Consider the following 22,720-nt stretch of genomic DNA (forward strand, 5'->3'; position numbering starts at 1 on the left):
ATTGCAGACAGGAACCCGCCAATAATGGTCCAGATTCCTTTTGAGACTTCCTCACATGAAACAGAGGAAATGTCTTTCATTGGGTATCTAAAACTTCCTTTCCTACCATGTGTGCAAAATGGGCAAAAAGACCCATCCATTCATTAGCCTCACAGAGGTTAAGTGACTTGTTTCCAGTCACAAAATTACTTTGCAGTGAAACCAGAGTCTAACTCAAACCTTCCTTTGACGGAGTCTCACGCTGTCGCCCAGGCTGGAGTGCAGTGGCGCGATCTCGGCTCACTGCAAGCTCCGCCTCCCGGGTTCACGCCATTCTCCTGCCTCAGCCTCCTGAGTAGCTGGGACTACAGGCGCCCGCCACCGCGCCCGGCTAATTTTTTGTATTTTTAGTAGAGACGGGGTTTCACCGTGGTCTCGATCTCCTGACCTTGTGATCCGCCCGCCTCGGCCTCCCAAAGTGCTGGGATTACAGGCGTGAGCCACCGCGCCCGGCCTAACTCAAACCTTCCTACTTTTGCTCTGGTGCTCTTTGAAGAACACTCTGTAACTCTAATGAGGAAGCCTTTATGATCCTTCTGAAGCAGACAAGGGACGAGTCACTCATTTTCACTAAAACCCCTTTGGGATGCACGGCAATGATTAAACTTACTTGAAAGTCTTGTGATTTTGCACATTTTCCTTTGACACTCCTATCTTTCAAATTGCTAGAAATGGATGTTATTTACTGACTACTTTGCTTGCAATTGATTTGCATACTGTTACTGCATATTGTTAAATGGTTTGTTGATTAATGACTAATGTTGATTTGGACTAAATGTAATGGAATAAGCACATATATTTTCAAATTTAGATATACAATTTAGTTGCTAAAAGGTGTTGTTAGTCATAAAAATGTTGATTATTTTAAATCAATCCCTTGCAGGAGAACCCTGGCCACAATTTCCTCCCATATTTGTTTTCAATTTTTAAGCTTTACCCCTTCTCTTTTTCTTATTAATTTGCGTGTCTGGGTTTTAAAGCTAACACTTCCTATGAGCAAGTACTGTTCCAAAGCCCAGGACTAAGATAAATTCTTATAAATTCAGAGTGTGGTAGATTTCAACTAAACAGTTTCTTTTCTGGAGATCCAGAAGACAAATATTTGGCTTGAATATTAATATTTTCGTGACCTTGACTGGATCAATATATTGTACAAATATTATCTACAAATTATATAAATATACAATATTTACTAATATAATTAATACTTTTGGAATTAATATAAGATAGTTATATATACACACAGACAAGCTAGTCAGTTGTTAAGTCAGTTATATGAACTATATAATGTATTATGCACTTAAATATATACATATGCTTATGTGTTAGTATACTTTGTGTTTTTAATTACTTTCAATCTTAAAACCCTATATTCCAACCTATATTTTTGATTTCTACATTTATCTTCTAAATATATATATTACCTTTGATTATTTTTTATTTCTGATATTTCATATACATTCACAAATATTTCCAGTTTGGAAATCCTTTTAAAAGGTAAAACGAATAAAAAATGTTTGTACCGTAGATGTTTTAGTACATTTATAGTCTTTGTATTTTTTAGAACTACATTTTAATATGCTGTGATAAAAATGTGTATTTCTCTAACAAGGTATTGTTTGGTAACTGAAAAGTGTTCTTCAAAGGAATGTAATTCACATTAATTTTCCATGTGATCATTGTTACTTATAGTTTAATAGTCAACATGTTTAAAGTCTAATTAGAAAAAAAATCACTGGATATTAAGTTGGGAAACAAACCCAAGTCTGTATCTACATAGCCACCTTGGTGACCTTTGGTAAATTTCATTTTTGTTCTTTGATTTCATTTTCTTTGAAAATGAGAAGCTGAAAGCTTTAAAGTTTTCTTCCCATAACTCTGAAATAGTTTATGAGCTTAAAAGAAAATAGGACTAAAAGAAATGTGTGGGCATTATTACCTGGCTGCCCAGTATTTTCATGGACACAGACTTGTAACATACTCTGAAAGTTCCTTTAAGGAAAATAACTCTGTAGATACGAATAGCAAGGGAAAAGGGATCAATAAGAAAAAGAAGGGGAAATGAGTTAATGACAGGGGAGGAGAAGTAGGCAGTAGAAATGATTCCCCACTTACTTGTGTTTTATCTATAGTCTAGTTATTCCTATTTGAAACCTCCTGGCACCAGGTATTATCAACAGGGATGAGTAATATGTAATTTTTATCTTTACTGGGTTACATTTGGCACATGGACAGTTGACAGCTGTCAGTCAGGTGGCTGGTCAATGAGGAGATACATATAAAGCTGCCAAAATATTTTGTTGCTTTAAATACTTACAAGTAAATCATTTTAGCTGGAAATTTTGTTGCATTGAAATTAAATAGGCTGATATTTAAAATATAATTAATTGAAGTTAATTACTGGTAGAATCAAGATTTTCCCTATTAATATGTAAGGTTAAATAACATGTTTTTCCAAGTGTCTTTCTGAAACAGGAAAACAATTTTTCTCCACTGTAAATAAGCTGTCTTTAAGATAGGAAGATATCTCGCAAATAATGCTTGAAATGCCTATGTTTTAATGTTAAATATTTAGAGCAGGTGTAAATCAATGCTACTTTAAACTCCAATATTTTATTAAAATAAACCATTCCCATATATTGAGGGAGTTGGCATAGTGTTTTTTTTGTTTTGTTTTGTTTTTTTGTGACACGATGTTGAAGATTTATTAGAAAGGACAAACATAGCTGCATGGTGGACAAGAATTTACAGCTTCTCATAATGAAAAGAAAAAAATAATGTGATTTTAGATTAAATCTACAATTCAGGCACAGTTAAAATGATAAATTTAGTTATTTTGAAATACTTGAGCTATAGCTAACATTATTTCCAGTAGATTCATTTATACTTAGATAATTGACAGAGTCATAAACAATAGTTTGACAGAAGCTTTTGGTTTGCTTATACTTAATGACAATGTAATAATTACAGCCAATGGTAATGCACGTGAAAACTTAACAAATATAATTCTGAAGTTGAAATAAGAACACATGTTGTTCAGTTTTGCAGTAACCATCATCTTTAAAAGTAAATATTGTGATTGTTTAGGAATGTAGCATTTAACAGACTAGAAAAATAAAAGTAAAATTTTCAAGTGCATGAAATACAAACTAATTCTTTAAGAGACTAATGAAGTTATTCTAAAAATTTAGCGACTACAGTTACTCAGGTGTCTGAATCAATATAATGAAACATAATGAAGCATGACAAAATATATGAAAGTAGCAGCTTAATCGCAATAAATACATATATATTTTTAAATGGTTTAATAATTTGAAATATAACATACATGTAACAATTTATAATAAAAAGTATATTTGGGTTTAATGTTTTAAAATATGGGTTCATTAAAATGTTTGTGGATAACATTATGTTTTTAAAATATTAGATATTTTGCTTGGGTGGAGTAGTTCTGATAATTTTTTAAACCACAAATATTTCACAATTTTCAACAGTAATTACGACAGTTTAAAAGAGTGTGTTAGTTATACATTTGTGGCATATCCATGTCGTCATTGATTTAAAATTTATTTCAGATACAGCGGTCATTATTCTTTTTCCACTATACAATCATGTATAAAGGATGTAGATTGAAAGTTATTTATGGGATCATCAGAATAAAACAATTGCCTCATAGTATTAGTAATTTATATTGGTAGGAGTCTTTTCTTTCTTAAGCACCAATTCTACTCCCCACAGCCTAGAAAATTGATTTTATGCATAATAATTTATAACATTCTTGATCAATGTATACTGTTGTTTCTGTTAAATTAATTAGCCCATGTTGCTTGTGAATATGGAATTTGGTTATTAAAATGGTTTCATATGTTTACTATGTATAGGCTCTAGCTTTGAGCTGCTTACTTGCTTAAATAAATGTTTTCAATTTACTATAATACAACAATTTGTAGAAAAATGCTGTGAAGCATAGTTAAAAGAATGAATCCCTGAAATAGAATCACTTTTTAAAAATATGTCCTAACATGTGGTCTCATTTTTTCATGTTTTGCATTAATTAAAATCCTATTCTGAAGAAAATATTTTTGCCTAAACTTTTGAATTCACAAAATAAAAATAAAAAATATATAAATATACTAATTTTGGAAATCGATGTAAAAACCTGCTTTAATATTGTCTTATTGTTAATTTCAAAGATTTTTCTCAAAAGACACTCTTAGTAAAGTAATGAGAAAATATTGCCACTTTTAATTATTAAATACTATTTACTATAATACAATTTACTTTTATTTAATTATTAAACATGCAATATGTTTTAAATTATTTAATTATACATGCAATATATGTTTTAAAAATGTATTAAAATAAAGTTAATTGCGTATTCTCTCTATTCATGTTCTTGTAGCATGCACACATTTTAAAAAGCCAGTACATGTAATTTTTGAAAACAGTGTGTACCACCATTGCACCTTTTTATTTGGGAGATTTATTAGAAAATAGCTTTTTATTCAGAAAAGATTATGACAGAATTAGATAATTAGATAAAAGAAGACTAAAATATGTGTTAAATCATGTAACATTATAAATGTAATTAACTCTTCATCTTCCAAAGATTGAAAACAGTAATGAAAGAGACCAATATTTAAAAATGGAATCTTTTTTAAAACCTAAAAAAAGAAAAAAAACTAAAAAATTATTATATGCTAACAGCTTTACTTTCACACCAGGCAAATCCACTGTTGAGTGAGTTGGCTCTGATTCCAATGGTCTCATCAACTTTGTGAACACAGGTACCTCAGTGGTGCCTCTTTCAAGACAACAACGTTAACTTTTAGAGATTAAAAAATATATTTTGGCAATTGAAACTCACCAGTGCCTTTCTGCTTCTCCAGGAAGTTGTACCCGTCAGCACCTGCTGAGGGCTTTGTTGTCCAAATCCTGACAGGTAAAAAAATTCCTGTAGAATAAAGCCAGACCAGCTGGCTTTGAAGAGAAACCCCCCAGTTTGGGCTGCGTTTGCCTCCTCTCCTTTTCTATGAAGACCGAGGCTTTGCCCCCTTGATCGTCAAGCCGTGAGATGCGTGATCTCTCTGCACAAGTGTCTGGCAGGCCGAGGTGCACCTGTTTCTGTCACTCTGGAGTAAATTTAGCTGTAAAGGTATCACTGACAACCAGACCTTTGTCAGTGCTGGCGAAAGAACACAGAATTGCTTCCCTCCCCTCCCCCCTCCCGACCCCCTATGCTGCTAGTTCCAATGGAAAATATCCAATCGGAAGTCTATCCAAAAATCATTCCTAAAAAATGAAATTGCTTTCATATGGTATAAAAAAGTAAGTTTCCTCATTTCAAGCAGATTTTAAAATTACATTTCCAAGAATAATCTTGGAACAAGACAAGTTTTCGTTCAATTAATTGTGGCTGGAAACTTTTTAATGGAAACGTAGCACATACTTACTTCATTTCAGGTTATTAAACTGTGTTAAGCATTAAAGTTATTTGCCATTCTTTGCTGCAACTCATTTGTTCTTTTCGATTCTAAGAAATATTAGAAGGTTAAATAGCTTATCACATAGGAGGGATTAATCATGCTACCAAAATTAGAATGTGTGTAGTTCTGAGGGACTGGGTGTCAAAATTGTATGCTCATAGCACTAAAACCATTGGGAATCTAGGATGCCACTAGAACATGTAAAATGGCAGCTAAGGTCTGTGCAATCCCTTCATGTTTAGAAACTGGCTAAAGCTTGAGTTCTCTTATCTTTTGGTTAAGGTAAGGACACTTATCATTTATGTGAATGTTTTAGACTAATTTCTTTATTAGTGGTTTGAGAAATATTCCTTTTGAGGAAAATAGAGAGGCAAGCAATATTCATTAATATGTCTGACATAAATAAAATAGTTAAGATATATACAGCAATCCAAGGAGTAACATCCTTAGCCAAAGCATTCTGAACTTCTGCCTTAATAATTATGATTTCTTAAGTGGAGTTAAAAAGAGTTGTACGGAGTACCTGTTCTACTATATTAATGCTGTTTACAGGAGTTGGGTGTGATAGAAAAGGAAAGCTGGGTCAAAATAAAAAATGCTTTGTAAAATAAACAAAGTTCCTATTTACTTACTATGTATAAACAGCCACTCACCAAGCCTCATTTCTCCACAGGGCACCACTTTCAGATAAAAACATAGACCTGAATGGCATCATCCAGTATCCAAGGAAACCATGTAAGTACCTCTCTCACTGTGTACTTCTGTTATTCAGATTTTAAAAGCTAGCTGAGTACTGAATAAGTGAGTGTTTTTATTTAGTAATTATAAGGGAGGTACTTTTTAGGAGCCTGCTAAAAAGAAACGGGTTCTTGATCGTTACGTACGTCATACCAAAACTCTCATGTTTTCAGCATATTTCATAAAATTATGTGTTTAGTCCCAATCTCTCCATCAATTCTCATTCTTAGATACAAAATAGCTACTCAAAGTCCTAATGAATTGGAAGTTTCAAACTTTTCCAAGACCCAAACAATGTTTCAAAGTCCTTGTGCCAGGAGTACTTTCTTAATTGTAGTTAAACTTGTTAAATTTAAAAAATTAAGAAAAAATTCCTTGGAAAATAACGGTTTACTGGTAAACATTTATGGCAATTTATTTGGCTGTAGGCTCGCTTGAAGAGTGAGCAAGTGAGCAAAGAGACAAGATTACATGTTTAAACCGAGAAAAGTATCTTGAAAGTAAGTGTAATGACCAAGATGCAAAAATCTGTTTGGGGATATGGTTGGGAGGGTGGCACATTATTTTATTTCTCCCTTTCCCCAAAACTAATGTACATTTCTGCAGCTAATATCAAGGTTCTAATTCATGTTCAGGAGTTATGAAATCTACTGTGGAAATTTAGTTTCTAAACAACATGCTACTCTGAAGAAAGACATTCCTAAAATATTTGAAATTTCTACTATTTCCTTACTTGGACTTTATTTTTATTTTTACTTTTGTGTTTGTACTATCTACTTTTAAAATTAAATTATTTTCAATATGAAATGATTTTTTGTTATTGTTTACATACCTTTTCACAAAATACTTAACATTTTCTATATACTCATGTAATTATAGACATCGTTTTTCACCTTCTAAATTCACTGTGTGATTTACCTAGTCTTTAAATGCAGACATATTACATTTCATCGAAGGTGGTTTGAGAGTTTTTCATATATATATTTTTTTGCTTTTGTCACTCGTGTGTATTTCTACTTTTCCTCCGCAGTATGGCTCCTTGCTAAGCATAAATGGTAGAGATTATCTCACAGTTTCTCTGAAGAATGAGAGAGATCCTTCATGTTCAATAACTAACTGCAGGAACATTTCACTTTATCACATAATTATGCCAAATTCTATTGTTTATGCATTTGCATATTTCTGCCTTTTAATATATGTTACCTAATGCATCTTTCTAAATTGAGAAAAGTTGTGTCAGACTAAGGAATCCGCTGGAACTTTGGAAGGGCCTCCTCACCCAATAAGAAGACTTGGCTAGGAACTGAATTTTTTATATAACTTATAAACTTCACAAATGTGGAGGTTGAGGCCAAAAGTGCTACCTTCTAAAGTAGGAATTCCTTGCTGCATAACAAAGGTAGGCTTTTGCTGAGTAAAGTTGGAAGCAGAGAGGGCTTAGAATAGATGTTTATAAAGAAAGATTTGAAGGAGAAGACAAAGTAATGTTATAATTCACTATCCTGAGAAAATGAAATCTTTTGAAATTCATTATCCTTGTAATACAAGGAAAATGAAAATCTATAGTACAGTGCTCATGGCACAATTTTAACTGTTTACATTAAAATATAAATGTTTCCAGAAAAAAATTTAAATTTGATGTATTTAATGAAACTTCTTATAACAAAAGGAAAATTGCTATAGAAATAGATTATACATATGTATATATACACATTTATGTATATATTTGAGATTTTCCATTCATCAGTAGTAGCCTCTCTAATGTAGACCAACTTTGTTCAGTAGAACTTTCTGTGATAATGGACATGTTCCATAGTTGCACCATCCAATATGGTACTCACTAGCCATATGTGGCTGTTGAGTACTTGAAACATGGCTAGTGCAACAGAGAAACTTAATTTTGAATTTTATTTACATTTAATTAATTTAAATATAAATAGCCCATATGTAACTAGTGGCTACCATATAAACAACCTAGTTCTGGTCTAGATCACTTAGAAATGTGGAGAGAGTCAAATATGTACAGATTTGATATCACTATCAGTTATTATCTGTATATCAACTACCATTGACCATAACTAAAATCATTAATGCCTAAAGAACTGTGCTCCAACATTAATTTAGCAGGAGTTTGAGAAATACTGTCATGTGATAGGCCAAATTGTAAAGAGTACTATTTTGTTTTCATCAGAAATTAAATACTCTCTTGCAGAGATTTTCTATTTCCTTTGATATTCTGTCATACAATATAATTTTTTATGTTTACTTTAATATTTGAGTTATCATTACAGTAGGATTTCTTTATGATACTTTCTCAGAGATGAATGCTTTTCATATGGTCGATAGGAGTACATCATAAAATTGCTTTATAAGCCTGGGATAGCAACTTTTAAAATGGCCCATTGTAAACAAGACTACATGAAAAAGATAAATACACTAATGAAAATTCTAGCTATGGGGACAAATATTTTTTAAAGTTTAGTTATAATTGGTGGGGCATAGTGGCTCATGACTATAATCCCAGCACTTTGGGAGGCCAAGGTGAGTGGATCATCTGAGGTCAGTAGTTCAAGACCAGCCTGACCAATATTGGTGAAACCCTAGCTCTACTGAAAATACAAAATTAGCTGGGCGTGGTGGCAGGCATCTGTAATCGCAGCTGCTTGGGAGGCTGAGGCAAGAATATCGCTTGAACCTGGGAGGTGGAGGTTCCAGTGAGCTGAGACCATGCCATTGTACTCTAGCCTGGGCACCAAGAGTAAAACTCCATCTAAAAAAAAAGAAAGAAAGAAAGAAAGAAAGAAAAGAAAACGAAGAAGTTTTGTTACCATTTCTACAATACAACTTGGCAAATAATTCCAAAAATGTCATCGGTCTCAAAAAGTGCTCCCTAGCCTTGTTTCTCCAAAAGCTGATTCTCCTCCAAAGCACACATCAGAGTTTAAATCTCCCATGACCTTTTCAGGCATTTAGTGAAATTGATCATTAGCATTTGTGATGATACTTTTATAATGCTAGGCAGTAATATTATAGATGGGATAATTGACTGTAAAATAATATTGAAAATTTTAAATTTGTATAGCTTTTAAAAGTCAGTAAATTCATATCTTGAATGCTGATTATTTGTAGGACATTGAACCCTAGAGACTCTGTGAAATACTTTTTAAAATGGGAGACATCCATCCTTTTAGGAACTCCATTTATTAGACCTGGGCATGTTATTTTGGAAGGATTGGATTCAGACGAGCGTGAGAGAAGAGACTTCTTTTGGCAGAACCTTGGACAAGCTACTCAGTGTTCCTTCTGCAGCAAAACAGTAGGATTCTGGATAAAACATACTTTCTAATGAATTATTTGACTTCAGAAAACTTTGTTAACTTCTCTAGCGATCCCTTTCCCTTGCCTTAGAATGAAAAAATTAAAAAGCATTAGGTGCTGTTGAAGAGCAATAAACAGGAAAAGTGGGATGGACAGTTGAATTGTATGGGTTGTATTTATTTGCAAAGATACTGTTGGAAGTATAGCAGTCACATGCTTTATTAGACTGCTCCTAAACCAAGCCTTATTTGAAACAAACAAGGAGAACCAACAACCACATTTGTAGACCCAGTTTTTTGGTGTCCTGTTTTTTTTCCTTTTGGTATCTTCAGTTAAGTAGCCAACTGCTTTCATATTCCCTGATCTGTTTTCAGAAAAAGGGCCCACCCTTGCTCAGAAACCAGTGTTCTGTGTGGAGAAAACAAGGTTCTCCATGGAGAGAATCCTACAAATCTCTGATATCTGCATGTTTGAGAAACTACCTTCATTCAGACACATGGACTGTAACTTCTGAGTCCTTAACCATCACCTCAAATTAGTATGTATTTGTCTACTTTTAAGTGTATTTAACTTTTTGTTATGAAAATTAAGAATATATTAGAAAAGTAGAGGGAAAACGGTAATGAAATTTTATATAACCATACCTACCTTTGACAGCTATCATCTCATGGGTCAGCTTGTTTCATAATTGTTGTTTCCACTTTCCACTTCCACCTCAAATTATTTTGAAGCGAATCCCAGACATGACATCATTTTATCTGGTAACACTTCAGTCTTTATCTTTAAAAGATTAAGATTTTTTTAAACTTAAAAATGAACCACATCTAGAAAATTAACCACACTTAAAAAGTCAACATTTTCTTACTATTCTCAAATATACAAAACCAATATTCAACATTTTCTGGTTGTCTTCTAAAGTTTTGTATTCTTTACTATTTGAAGCAGGATACAAATAAGGTCCATACATTGTAATTGGTTAATATGTCTCCTCTTTTAATCTATAGGTTTATGTTTATTTTTCCTTGTTTCTTAAGAAACTGGATTGTTTGTGCTGTAGAGCTTTCCATAGTCTGCTTTTGCTGATGCATTGCTGCAGAGTCATTTAATGAGCTCCTCAGCCCTGTTTCTTACCTGTTAATGGGTAGTGAAGACTTGATCAAATTCATTTAGGGGATGAGGGGCAAGACTACTGGCTCTTTCTCTTTTTGTGATGTTAGCAGTTGGTGTTGATCATTGCCTACGTCTATTTATTCATTAGAGCTTGAAAATGGCAATATAACTGTCATTTCTGGTTTATTTATTGAGTGGAATGCTTCTATAAAGATAAACTAGTTTGCTAGAGTTCCAATTTTTATAAGAAAATCAGGATGGATGCTTGATTCTCTCCCTTTATCAGTTCTTAATATAGTGTGTGGTTCCTTAACATCCTCTAAAGTTTACCAATGGTTTTAAAAATTTCATTATGAACATTAATATGCTTCAAGCTATTGCAGTTATCATACTTATGAACGCCCAGTTTGCCACATCTCTGAGTACTCAAAGTTTATCTCAGTTGGTTCCTCTGTGTTTTTGAAAGAACCTCCAGTTTTTGAGAGCTTCCAGGATAATTGATGTGACCAAATATAACAGGCTCATCTTTAACATTTCCTTTCTAAACCTGGAATCAGGCAATTATCCAAGAAATTCTAGTTCTATTTTTTTTTTTTTTCTGGTCTTGGAACTAGTACTTGAAAACTGTAATCTTGAAATTAGTGAGCTCATTGCTACTGACTTTGTCCTTAATATAGGCCCTTTCAAAGGAAAAAGCTCGAAAAAATCTGTGTGTGTGTGTGTGTGTGTGTGTGTTTAATTTTAAGATTAAATACATCAGGAGCTCACGCTAATACTTCCTATTAATATACAGACCAACAGGTTTTAAATTTAGTCACATAAATCTAGTATCATATCAATGTCCTTTCTCCCCAACTGACCATCCTACAATCTTAATTCTTAATGATACTAGCGTACTTATTTGCTTATGCTACAATACACTTACAACAGGCTCAGAATAATAATACCAAGACTACTATCATCAGTAGTGATGGACACATCCTATGTACACCCTGTGTACAGCCCCCTTCTTCTCTTTCAAGATGTATGTCTTACTGAGGTTTTAAGTAATGTAGAATTGTTTCTTTTGGTGTGATTATGCCACCAGCTAGATATAGATAGATTCACTTGGCTCTTTTTGCTTTCAATTTTTTGGGATTAAAATGTTAGCTAGGAGAGACCAGAGCAGTGCATAGTCTTCCTCATTTCTCACTACTGAGGTTTTACCTAATTGCATATAAATTAAGAGATTTTCCATTCTGGCTGGTGAGAAAAGGCCTATTTCCAACCCTAGGAAGGTGCCAGGTACTGTTCTCCATATAATTATTTCAGATGCTTCTTTCCCCAGCCTTGGGTAGCTTCCTCATGCACATATCCAGATCTCTGTGACTCTCTGCAGATTTCAAGGGATTGTTGTCTGTACACCTGCTCTCTCCTGAACTCTGTCCTGTAAGCTTTAGCCACTTTATTATCCCATACCTTCAGCTCTGTTTCCTCAACTCGTGGAGTTTGCCTCCCTTGAGTTAGTTGCCCCTCCTGTGCTACTGCTAAGAAACCTTCACGGTCTTAAGCCAGAGCCATCATAGGATTCACCTCCCTCAGGGATCAACATCCTTTGTGGTCTGATAGCTCATGTCTTGACAGCCATTGTTTCGTATATTTTGTCGGGGTTTATTTTTGGTTGTTTTAGGAAGCAGGGCACATCCAGTCCCTTTCAGTCCATCTTGGCTAGAAATGGAAGTCTCCCCAGTTGTTTCTTAAAAAGTTCAGCTATAGCTTGTTAATCCAAACAGCTTCTTAATATGATGCTCAATATTTAAATTAAATTTAAAATATTCTGATTGATGTGTGTTTGTCTGTGTGTAGGAAATCTTTCTGAAATACTGCTGTAGTCTTAAAACTGCCAGTGCCACTTCACGACCTCTTCTTGGCATATTTCCTCCCAACTAGGTTTCCCCCGACAGATGAGTCCTTTTTTATTTTCTGCCACTTAGAGGCAATTTTTTGGTTCACTCATTCATTTCTTTAACAGACATTTTTTTATTACTCATTATGTGTCATATGAAGTGTTGAGAATACAGTGGTGAATAAAACACCACTCATTCCCTTAAAAATGTTGCAATTTTATTTATTTATTATTATTATTATACTTTAAGTTCTAGGGTACATGTGCATAACGTGCAGGTTTGTTACATATGTATACTTGTGCCATGTTGGTGTGCTGCACCCATCAACTCGTCAGCACCCATCAACTCGTCAGCACCCATCAACTCGTCATTTACATCAGGTATAACTCCCAATGCAATCCCTCCCCCCTCCCCCCTCCCCATGATAGGCCCCGGTGTGTGATGTTCCCCTTCCCGAGTCCAAGTGATCTCATTGTTCAGTTCCCACCTATGAGTGAGAACAGCAAAAGCCAAAATTGGCAATTTTATTTTCATACAGAAACTTGAACATGAATGTTCACGGCAACTTTATTTGTAATAGCCCTAAACTGGAAATGACCAGATGCCCATCAATGGGTGAATGGTTGGACAGAATGTGATATAAGCTTGCTATAGACTGCAACAATAAAGACTAGAAAACTTTTATTACGGGTAACAACTTGGATGAACCTCAAGGAAATTGTGCTGAGTGAAAAAAAAAAAAACCTGTCTTAAAAAGATACATTACTGAATGATTTCATTTATACAACCTTCATGAAATAAAATCATCATGGAGAAAGATTAGTGGTAGCCAGGGATTAGGGAGGGAAAGGGGAGAGGATGGGGTGTGCATACAGTGGTAGCGCTAGGGAGTCTTATGGTGATGGTATAGTTAAGTGTCTTGATTGTGCTAGTGGTTACTCAAAGCTACACATGTGATACAATGACATAGAGCTATACACACATACACAAACAAAAATAAGTGTATGTACAGTTGGTGAAATATCTATGGATTCTATGAAAAGCTCCATGGATTGTACCATTGTCAGTTTCCTGGTTTTGTAGTTTTGCAAGATGTTAACATTGAGAATGGGGACTGGATGAAGGGTGCACAGGACCTTCTTGTACATTTCTTTGCACATTTTTTGTGAATTTTTAATTATTTTAAAATAAAAAATTAAAAAATATCTTGCAATTTTGTGGAGGGTACAAAGAACTAAATAGCCAATTATAATAGCCAATTGTATACTACCTTTCACTGAAAATTTTTATTAATTTTTATTTTCTGAAATAAGAACTGGTTGTTCGCTAAATCCTTTAAAACGTATTCTGAGAAAGCATTCCAGTGTATGTCAGTAGTATAGTTGACAGAGTATTTCTCTGTCATCTTCTGTCATCATCTTGTGGTGACTATGTAGTCCAGATTTTTATTATGGCCATGGTCTTTTTTTGGCTATCTCTGTCTCTATAGCTGAGAAAAACATTAGTTATTTCTTATGCTTATTTCAGTAAAGGGGAAGTAATACATACATATGGAGGAATACCTTGTTCCCATTCCCAAGTCCTAAGACGTCTCTACTACTCTCATCTCTTAAAGCTTCCCTGTCAGGTCATGCTTCTATTCGCAGGACATGTTTTAGCAGTAATGCACTAGCAAAATAGTTGTGTTGATTCTCCTCTACCCCCACTAAAGTAATGTGCCCTCCTTTTACAGCCTCAGTAAAATACCTTAACCATACAAGGCAAACATTTTATAAGAATGAGCATGTATTACTACAAAGCAACAGGAGGCTCATGTTCTCACAACATGTTCAAAATGTAAGCACAAAGACCCACTCCAGATTTAAATATCAATGAGTTTTGGAATACACACAGCTTTGGCTCATTTCTGGCCCTCTTCTGCCATCAGCATGTATCAGCCAAAGCTTTACTCTGACCCATTTAGAAATAGCCTTTGTATGTGAAGATGAACGCATAGTTGTAGTGGGTTTTTTACATAGTCACTTATTACTATAGCTTATTTTAATTTAGTGACAGATTGTCATATATTTTGAGTTTTCTCAAGTTATAAAAGTTTTTTTTTCTTTCTTGGAACTAAGTAGAATATATATTATTTCTGATATATTGAGGGAAACTTATATTTTGGTTTTGTTCATATTATTAGAAAAGTTACTCAATATGAATTTGTGCTCTTGTGACATTGTGACAACTCAGTCGTCCTAGAATTATTAGGCTCTTTCTAAATTTCACAAATCCTTGAATAGGTGAATTATTAGGCTCTTTCTAAATTTCACAAATCCTTGAATAGGCTGGAAATACTTTATTTTTTTATTTTTTCCCCGCAAACTCACCCCCTCTTCTCAGTGTCAGGAAAACCTCCTTGGAGTTACTACTGGACTAAGTGTCTGACTCTGTGCCTATGTGGGTTGCTGGAATATTTACCAGGCAGAAAACATTCTTGGAGTTTTTAATTTGATCTATCTCCTTGAAATAAAAATCACAAAAGTTGTGTATAGGTACCACTGGTTTGTGTCCTTTACCTTGAGGAGTATAACAGCCAATTTGAAATTACCTAGGTCTACTTTGTGAAAGTCATCAATTAGTTCTGTCTTTGGCCTCATGCTTCTTTTAAAAAAATTGATGAATTCATTGGGTCTTGGGCCATTTATTTTGAATTTTGCTAATATAGTCATAATGTACTTTACATTTAACAGGTCATTTATGGTTGATTCAATCCCAAGACTTCCTCATTTTTTGTTGTAGTCAGTTGTGTACTACTTTTCATTTAAAATGTTTATTAATTTTGATTTTCTGAAATGAAACCCAGTTTTGTGCTAAATCTTTTAAAATCATTCTAAGAAAACAGTCAAGTTTATGTATACTTGACTTAGAATATTTCTGATAGTTTGTGGTCCTGATTTTTATATGGCCATGATCTTTTCTGTGTCCTAGCCTTCTCATATCTCTCTCTATTGCTGAAAAAATTATTAGTTATTCCTTGTTGTTAATTATTTCTTTAAAATGCAGTTGTAAGGATTCTCAAAGTTACATAACGTTCCACAAATTCTATACTTTTTCTTTGACTTTATGATTGTACCAGTGTTAAAATGGATATACACAACCATCCTATTAAAAATATTACAAGCATTTTTGGAAGCTGTATAGTTTCCATAGATTTGGAAAACCACTGAAAAGGATTTTTTTTTTTTTTTTTGGACAGAGTCTCGCACTGTTGCCTGGGCTGGAGTGCAATGGCGTCATCTCATCTCACGGCAACCTCTGCCCCTCGCAGTTTCAAGCGATTCTCCTTGCCTCAGCCTCCCAAGTAGCTGGGATTACAGGCACCTGCCACCATGCCCGGCTAATTTTTTTTGTATTTTTAGTGGAGATGGGGTTTCACGATGTTGGCCAGACTGTGAAGAAGTATTTCTTTTAAAGTTGCCTAAATATTCTTGAATGGTTGATTTTGGAACAAGAGTTGCATAGCCACCACTATAATCCCTCCAGTTTATAAAGAGAAGGCATTTGCCGCATCTTCCTTGCCTCCTCTGCTTCTGCCTGAACAAAAGTGTGCTGAATCTACTTCCACCTGCAGCAAACCTATCAGTCCCTGGACCAAACTCAACAATAGGAAGCATATTTGGAGCCTTTGACTCTCTTTTCTTCATTGGGTACATATAGTGGCCCTGCTACTACTGCTGGGCTCCCGTGTTACTGCTCATTCTGAGCTGGAATCTGTGCAGTTCACTAGATCTGGGAGGCCATGATTCCGAATTATATCTCAGGGGCCAGTGTGCTCTATAGACATGGAAATTGTCCCCTTCTGTCTACACGGGACTAAGCCTCTGCTAAGTTTCCTTGGATCTTTGGATGCTGTCACTATGCTCTAATTCCACTCTGTGGTGTTTCATGAAATAGGATCAGATCTGATGATGGCCACCATCTGCCTGATATCTAAGTATTCCTGATAGTTACTGCTACTTCTGCCTGATATGATGCCCTATTACTTACAGCTGCTTGCATGACTTCAGCGCTCTTTCTGCCCTTTGAATATAGTGCCTTTCTGTCTTATGGATCTGTGTATGTCCGTTGTGAATAGTTTCTGCTGTATATTTGTGATCCCAAATGTGTGTCCTGGCTAGTATTGCTAAACATCCCTTGTGCTTCACATCTGTATCAGAGAGAAGGGCCTCAGACATAATGAGTCTTTCCAGACTCTGAAGGGTGGCATCTCACTGATTGCACCATAGTATGAGGCTCATTCACCCTCTTGTCTCTCAATAGCTCTTCTTGGTTCCAAAAAGCTATCTTGGTAGCTCACGATAATAAAATCATCAAAATAAGGATTAAAACAAAGGGACGTAATAAAAAGGGGGTAGGATAAAACTAAACCAGAAAACAAGGACCCTCCCTCAAAGATCCTGCAGTTGAATAACTTGAATTTTAGGCTCACCTTTCTGCCAACTGGAGCAAAAGAGAGGCATAGAAATGATGCCACCTACTATCAGATGAGAGTGAGGCAGGAGATTCCAGTTCATCAGGAGAAATGTTTATGTTTCTCCTAGCTTTGGGGAAGCATGTGTTGAGTAGTTCATTATTTTTATATCAGATAATTATATTAAAATGCCAGCATGATATACTTCAAAAATTATTATTCTTCACAATGCCTTTAGACATGCACTAATCCAAGAGAAATATGATATGAGTCACATATATAATTTAAAATTTTCTAGTATCCACAGTAAAAAGTAGAAAGATATATGTGAAAATAATTTAATAATATATGCATTCTAGTCAATATACCCCCAAATCTTATTATATAACAGGTGATCAATATAAAACTATTGACATATTTTACATTATTTAAAAAATAAGTCTTTGGGCTGGGCATAGTGGCTCATGCCTGTAATCCCAGCACTTCGGGAGGCCAAATTGGGTGGATCACGAGGTCAGGAGATCAAGATCATCCTGGCTAACACAGTGAAACCCCGTCTCTACTAAAAATACAAAAAAAAGAAAAAAAGAAAAATTAGCTGGGTGTGGTGGCACGTGCCTGTAGTCCCAGTTAGTCGGGAGAGTGAGGCAGGGGAATCATCTGAACCCGGGAGGCGGAGGTTGCAGTGCGCCGAGTTTGTGCCACTTCACTCCAGCCTGGGCAAGAGAGCGAGACTCTGTCCCAATAAAAATAATAATAAAAGAAACCTTTGAAGTGCAGTGTGTATTTTACACCAATGGCACAACTCAGTTTGGGAAAGTTACATTTCAAGTACTCAATAGTCACATATGGTCAGGGGCTACTGTATTGCACAGTATGGCCTTAGACAATGGGGTAAGTGGTGCAACAGTAGGAGGGCAACTCCTGATTGTTAAAATATTCTTGTGATACTTTCAGTCTTGAGATTCCTCAGCTACAATTACCATCAGGAACCTTGAAAGGAAATTTCTTCAGTGTTCTTCATACTGAATGGCCATTAATTCAGAAGGTATAATTATTTTATGTCACCAAACTAACTTGATGAGATGAACAAACAGATTGCTGTTTTTAAGAAAGTGACTTACTCTGGAAACCTCTGGACCTTTACTTTCAATGCCCTCATCACTAGTGAATTCACTAATTTGTGTAATCTGGGAAATTATCTTGAACTATTTTTAATGGCACCTACTTCCTTAAGACTTCCATGATTTCACCTGCTTTCTTTCCTGAGGCTTCTAAGGGAGTCAGTTTGTAATTTTTTAGTGATATTCATGACTTTGTGCTTGGCGTGCAGTTACTTGTTAATTTCTTTTTTAGCTTCTTGTTGAGAACTGAGACTTGTTGGCTGTCCTCCTCCCTTTTAGTGCCTTGCATGGTGTAAAGTGTAGTCGGTAACGTTTGCTGAATGCACATGTATGTACCTTCTCTGATTTAAGGTCTGGAAGGCAGGACGTGGTTTTCTTTTTTAATATATCCTTTCATATATTTTTAGCTGCTAGCATGGTTTGGTTTATTCAGTTGGTGCTTAATAAATTCTTGCCAGCTGGACTCACAACTTATAATTATCCTCCCAAGTCTTAGTCCCCAACTATATTCATCAAGTTGTTAAATTACATATTTGAAAAAAAATCACCATTTTCATTTAGAGGAACAAATACAAACAAATATATCTACCAACCCACCTTGCTGGTTCTATGAAACCTAACTGACTCTATGAAAAAAAATGAAAAAATTAACTAAGAGAGTACTACTACTTTTAGTTAAATGCCAATGAAATATAATATATAGTTGTCAGAAAAAAATAAATATTGCTGTAATTCATAAAAATTATGATAAAATAATCTAGTTCATGGATATTTGAATCATTCAATTATTTCATTCAACAAACTGAACACCTATTATGATTAAGACATTGTATTGGGCACAGGGGATTAAAAAAAGATAAGTTTGACCCTCAGGTTGCTCACATTTTAGTTGGAAAGTCAGATCATGCCAAAGAATTCTCTAAAACATTTTAAGTTTAGAGCAAGCTACTAATGGGAGAAAGGCTCAGCGAAGTCTATCTTTTTTATTATGTTTTCCTTATATGATGATGGCTAATAAGTATTTGGGGAATAAATGTGTAGATAGTGATCTGTTTAAAAGAAGTTATATTATTTGGCATTTGTTACATTTTATTTATTTTCTTGATTGATTAATTGTAGTTAAATTACCTTAGCATGCAAGAACAGATTTTACAGATTTTGACATATGATTAAGCAGCTTAAAGCATAACTAATGTGGTTTTAGTGGCATGCTATGTATTAAGGCATAAAATTTAAACACACACTTCATCAGGATTTTTTGCAGTTTCAGTGAATCAGACAGATTCAGATATTGGAACTCCCCCCAACTCCTGTGTTAGGGAGGGGCAGGAATTTTATAATTGAGATTATTTTACAAGAGTGTCCTGATATAACTGATTGCTTTAGTGATGTGCCTTGAAAGTTCAAATTCAAGGTGTGCACTTAGTTCAGTCAGCTTATCCTGAATGTTTAAATAAGAAATACTATTTCTGGGTATTCTGAATAACTCGTGGTACATTTATTCCTAATAGTGAGCATTTGGACTAATGATGGATTACTAATGAGCATGTAAATGTACCACCTGATTACATTAATATATGATCTTCCATGACGAGGTCTGAAATGAACATTTCTAATATGTATTTCTTTTCCCCAAATGGCACTGTGGTGTATACTGAGGAGGACTGAGACAAGGGTGTTTTTCTTAAGAGCCACTGATTTAGTCAATTATCAAAAATCACATTATAATAAATGCTGTTCTAAGAATTTTGATTAACCTTTAAATAAATGTTACTTTGGAAAAAGACCTGCCAAACGCGTTAATGATAAATTGTGAAGTGGTAGTAATTGCAAGTATGGCTTTATAGATAATATAGTTAATTGATACCACCCTCTCAAGCATATACAGCACATCAGCTGCTACGAGCCTGGGTGATAGTAATGGTGTCTATGGCATTTATGATGCATTGAGGATGACATGAGTAAAATGAAAACTTAAAGTGCTTACCAGGGTCATTGTTTCATGGACATCTGATGCCCATGGTCAAGTAAATTTTTAATGACACATAGTCACTACACACCTTTCAGCCTTCTGGAGAGGTAAGTGTACATTGATCTGCCCTAATTAGCCTTGCAGAGTACTTCAGACATCCCGGCAGGAACACTATTATTTAATAAAATAGGAGCTGTTTTTTTCACAAGCTCAGCACTTGCTCCTTGGATAGCTATATTGTTTTTTTGCTCTTCTCTCTTTTTTTAAAAACTCATATCTCATGTCTCATGTTCATCTTTGTCTTTGACAATGTAGTATTAATGCAGCTGCAAAAAGTAAGCAAAAGTAAGCAAAATTAAGGAATTAATCTGATTATGAAGGTTCATTACTATTATAAGAACCCATAGAGCACACATCCATTCCTTCTCTAATGTATAGGGTGCTGACTGCATAAAATTGCATGGAAAGACATTAAGGATATGCAGACAATTCTGTTGAGGTATGCAGTGGGATGCTTTTATGTTTGGTGATAAAGGTGGCTCTGGAATATCTGATTTCATAAAAAAAAATGTTAGCCAGACAGTTTGTACTGGTTGTAGACTGGAACATTTATCTAAGGACATCTGCTTTTATTTTATTTTTATTTTTTAGATTCTAATTTTTATCTGGGTTTAGGGTCTATAACAAAGAATACTGAGTTTGCTCATCTTTGGAGCAAATCAAGTCTTATTTATAATTCGCTCATAGTATTTGGTGATAGAGGAATTTCTAATGTAGATGTTTATTATAATTATGAAGTTAGTTCCAAATGTAATACAGAACAGATGGTGTTAAATCCCATCCCAGGGTTAAAGTCTACAGCCAGAACTTCTTATCACTTGGTTGACATGATTCACTGATTACTGGATGTATAATATTTGCTCTTAAGAGAATGCAACAAGAATGAGTCTTTGTCAAATTCTTGGTTTGACCATTAATGAGACTATCTGGAGTTGCCCTTGTCTACAGGGAAACCAGCCACCTCTTTCTGCTGTTTCATGGCCACAGTTGGCTATTGGCTCCGCAAATGTCCTTGTTACCTGCTTACTGATACCTGTAGTTGCATGATTAGAGATTACAACGCTTGGATTTTTCAAACATCCCTAGAATTGATAATACTTTGATTAAGTCAGGTTATTAGAACTTGGTGTGAATAGGTGGATTAGCTCTTTCTGGAGAACAGATTTTGAGAGTGAAGGGGCAGAGAAATGTGAAGACACTGAGTCACTAGAGAGTGAGAGGGACTTCCTTGTTGGAATGAGGGAGATAGGGGGGACATGATGAAAGACACTGAATGAGGAAGTTTAGAACAGCATAGGACAAGCTTTACTTTATTTTTAAAAAATTTATTATTTATTTATTTATTTATTTATTTATTTATTTATTTATTTATTTTTACTTTAAGTTCTGGGATACATGTGCAGAGCGTGCAGACTTGTTACAGAGGTATTAATGTGCCATGGTGGTTTGCTGCACCTATCAACCCATCATCTAGGTTTTAAGCCCCACATGCATTAGATATTTGTCTTAATGCTCTCCCCCTGCTTGCTCCCCACCCCTTGACAAGCCTTGGTGTGTGATGTTTCCCTCCTTGTATCCATGTGGTCTTATTGTTCAACTCCTACTTATGAGTGAGAACATGCAGTGTTTGGTTTTCTGTTCCTATGTTAGTTTGCTGAGATTGATGGCTTCCAGGTTCATCCATGTCCCTGCAAAGGACGTGAACTCATTTTCTTTTTTTATGACTGCATCGTATTCCATGGTGTATATGTGCCACATTTTCTTTATCCAGTCTATCATTGATGGGCATTTGGGTTAGTTTCAAGTCTTTGCTATTGTAAATAGTAAAGCTTTATTTTCTTTACAACATGCAAAATCCTCTAAAAATGTCAGGCTTTCTGAATAGAGTTTTAATCCACCTTTAAAACATTGTGGTTGAAAACAATTCGGTTTCAATTATATTTAGAAATAAAATTTATAGTTTAATTGTTATCTGATATTTTAATTAAATTCCCTAGTTCATTTATTCATGAAACATTTATCGAGTCATTGTATGTGGTAAATAGTGTGTTGGATGCTGAGGAAAAAGGCATGCTTCCATCTATACTGTTTCATCAGTCACTATGCCATTGCCTGCAGGTAACAGAAAACACAAATCCAAATGGCCTCAATAATAAAAATATATGTTAGCTCACTTCACTGAAAGTTCAGAGATGTGGTGGAATCCAGGGTCATTTGAATCCAGTAGTTTGGGCTTCATTTTCCTTCCATTGTTTGCCCTCTCTGTGGACCAGCTTCATCCGTGGCTATCAGCCAGATAGTTACCAAATGAAAGGGACTTTTTAGAAGAGCTACAAAAGCTTCCCCAGAAGCTTCAAAGAAGCAAGCCTCTTCTTGGAATTTATTAGCCCAAGAGATCAGGATTAAACAGGCACTACAGAAATGGTGGATGAAGCTATGTATTGGTTCAGTGAGCACTGATGAGGGAAGGACATTCATTCCAGACTAGTTAGTGCATGTGGGAGATTAAGGGAAGGATTCCTTGAAGAGGTTCT

At 34.9% G+C, this 22,720-nt stretch overlaps 1 protein-coding gene and 1 long non-coding RNA gene across 3 annotated transcripts in view; one reads left to right on the forward strand and one right to left on the reverse strand.

The window, feature by feature from the left end:
- Positions 1-5,096, reverse strand: part of MEF2C (myocyte enhancer factor 2C) — a 183,620-nt gene extending 178,524 nt beyond the window's left edge. For both annotated transcript variants that reach the window (XM_025387107.1, XM_025387097.1), the window contains exon 1: positions 4,907-5,096. The gene's annotated coding sequence lies outside the window, so the exon portion shown is untranslated. The remainder of the gene's footprint in view (positions 1-4,906) is intronic.
- Positions 1-22,720, forward strand: part of LOC112625787 — a 53,814-nt gene that overhangs the window by 10,340 nt on the left and 20,754 nt on the right. Inside the window, exons 2-3 of the long non-coding RNA XR_003119779.1 lie at positions 6,199-6,260; positions 6,692-6,763. This is a non-coding gene — a long non-coding RNA (uncharacterized LOC112625787). The remainder of the gene's footprint in view (positions 1-6,198; positions 6,261-6,691; positions 6,764-22,720) is intronic.

This window comes from Theropithecus gelada, chromosome 6 (assembly GCF_003255815.1).
Source record: "Theropithecus gelada isolate Dixy chromosome 6, Tgel_1.0, whole genome shotgun sequence".
In the NCBI taxonomy this organism is placed as follows: Eukaryota; Metazoa; Chordata; class Mammalia; order Primates; family Cercopithecidae; genus Theropithecus; species Theropithecus gelada.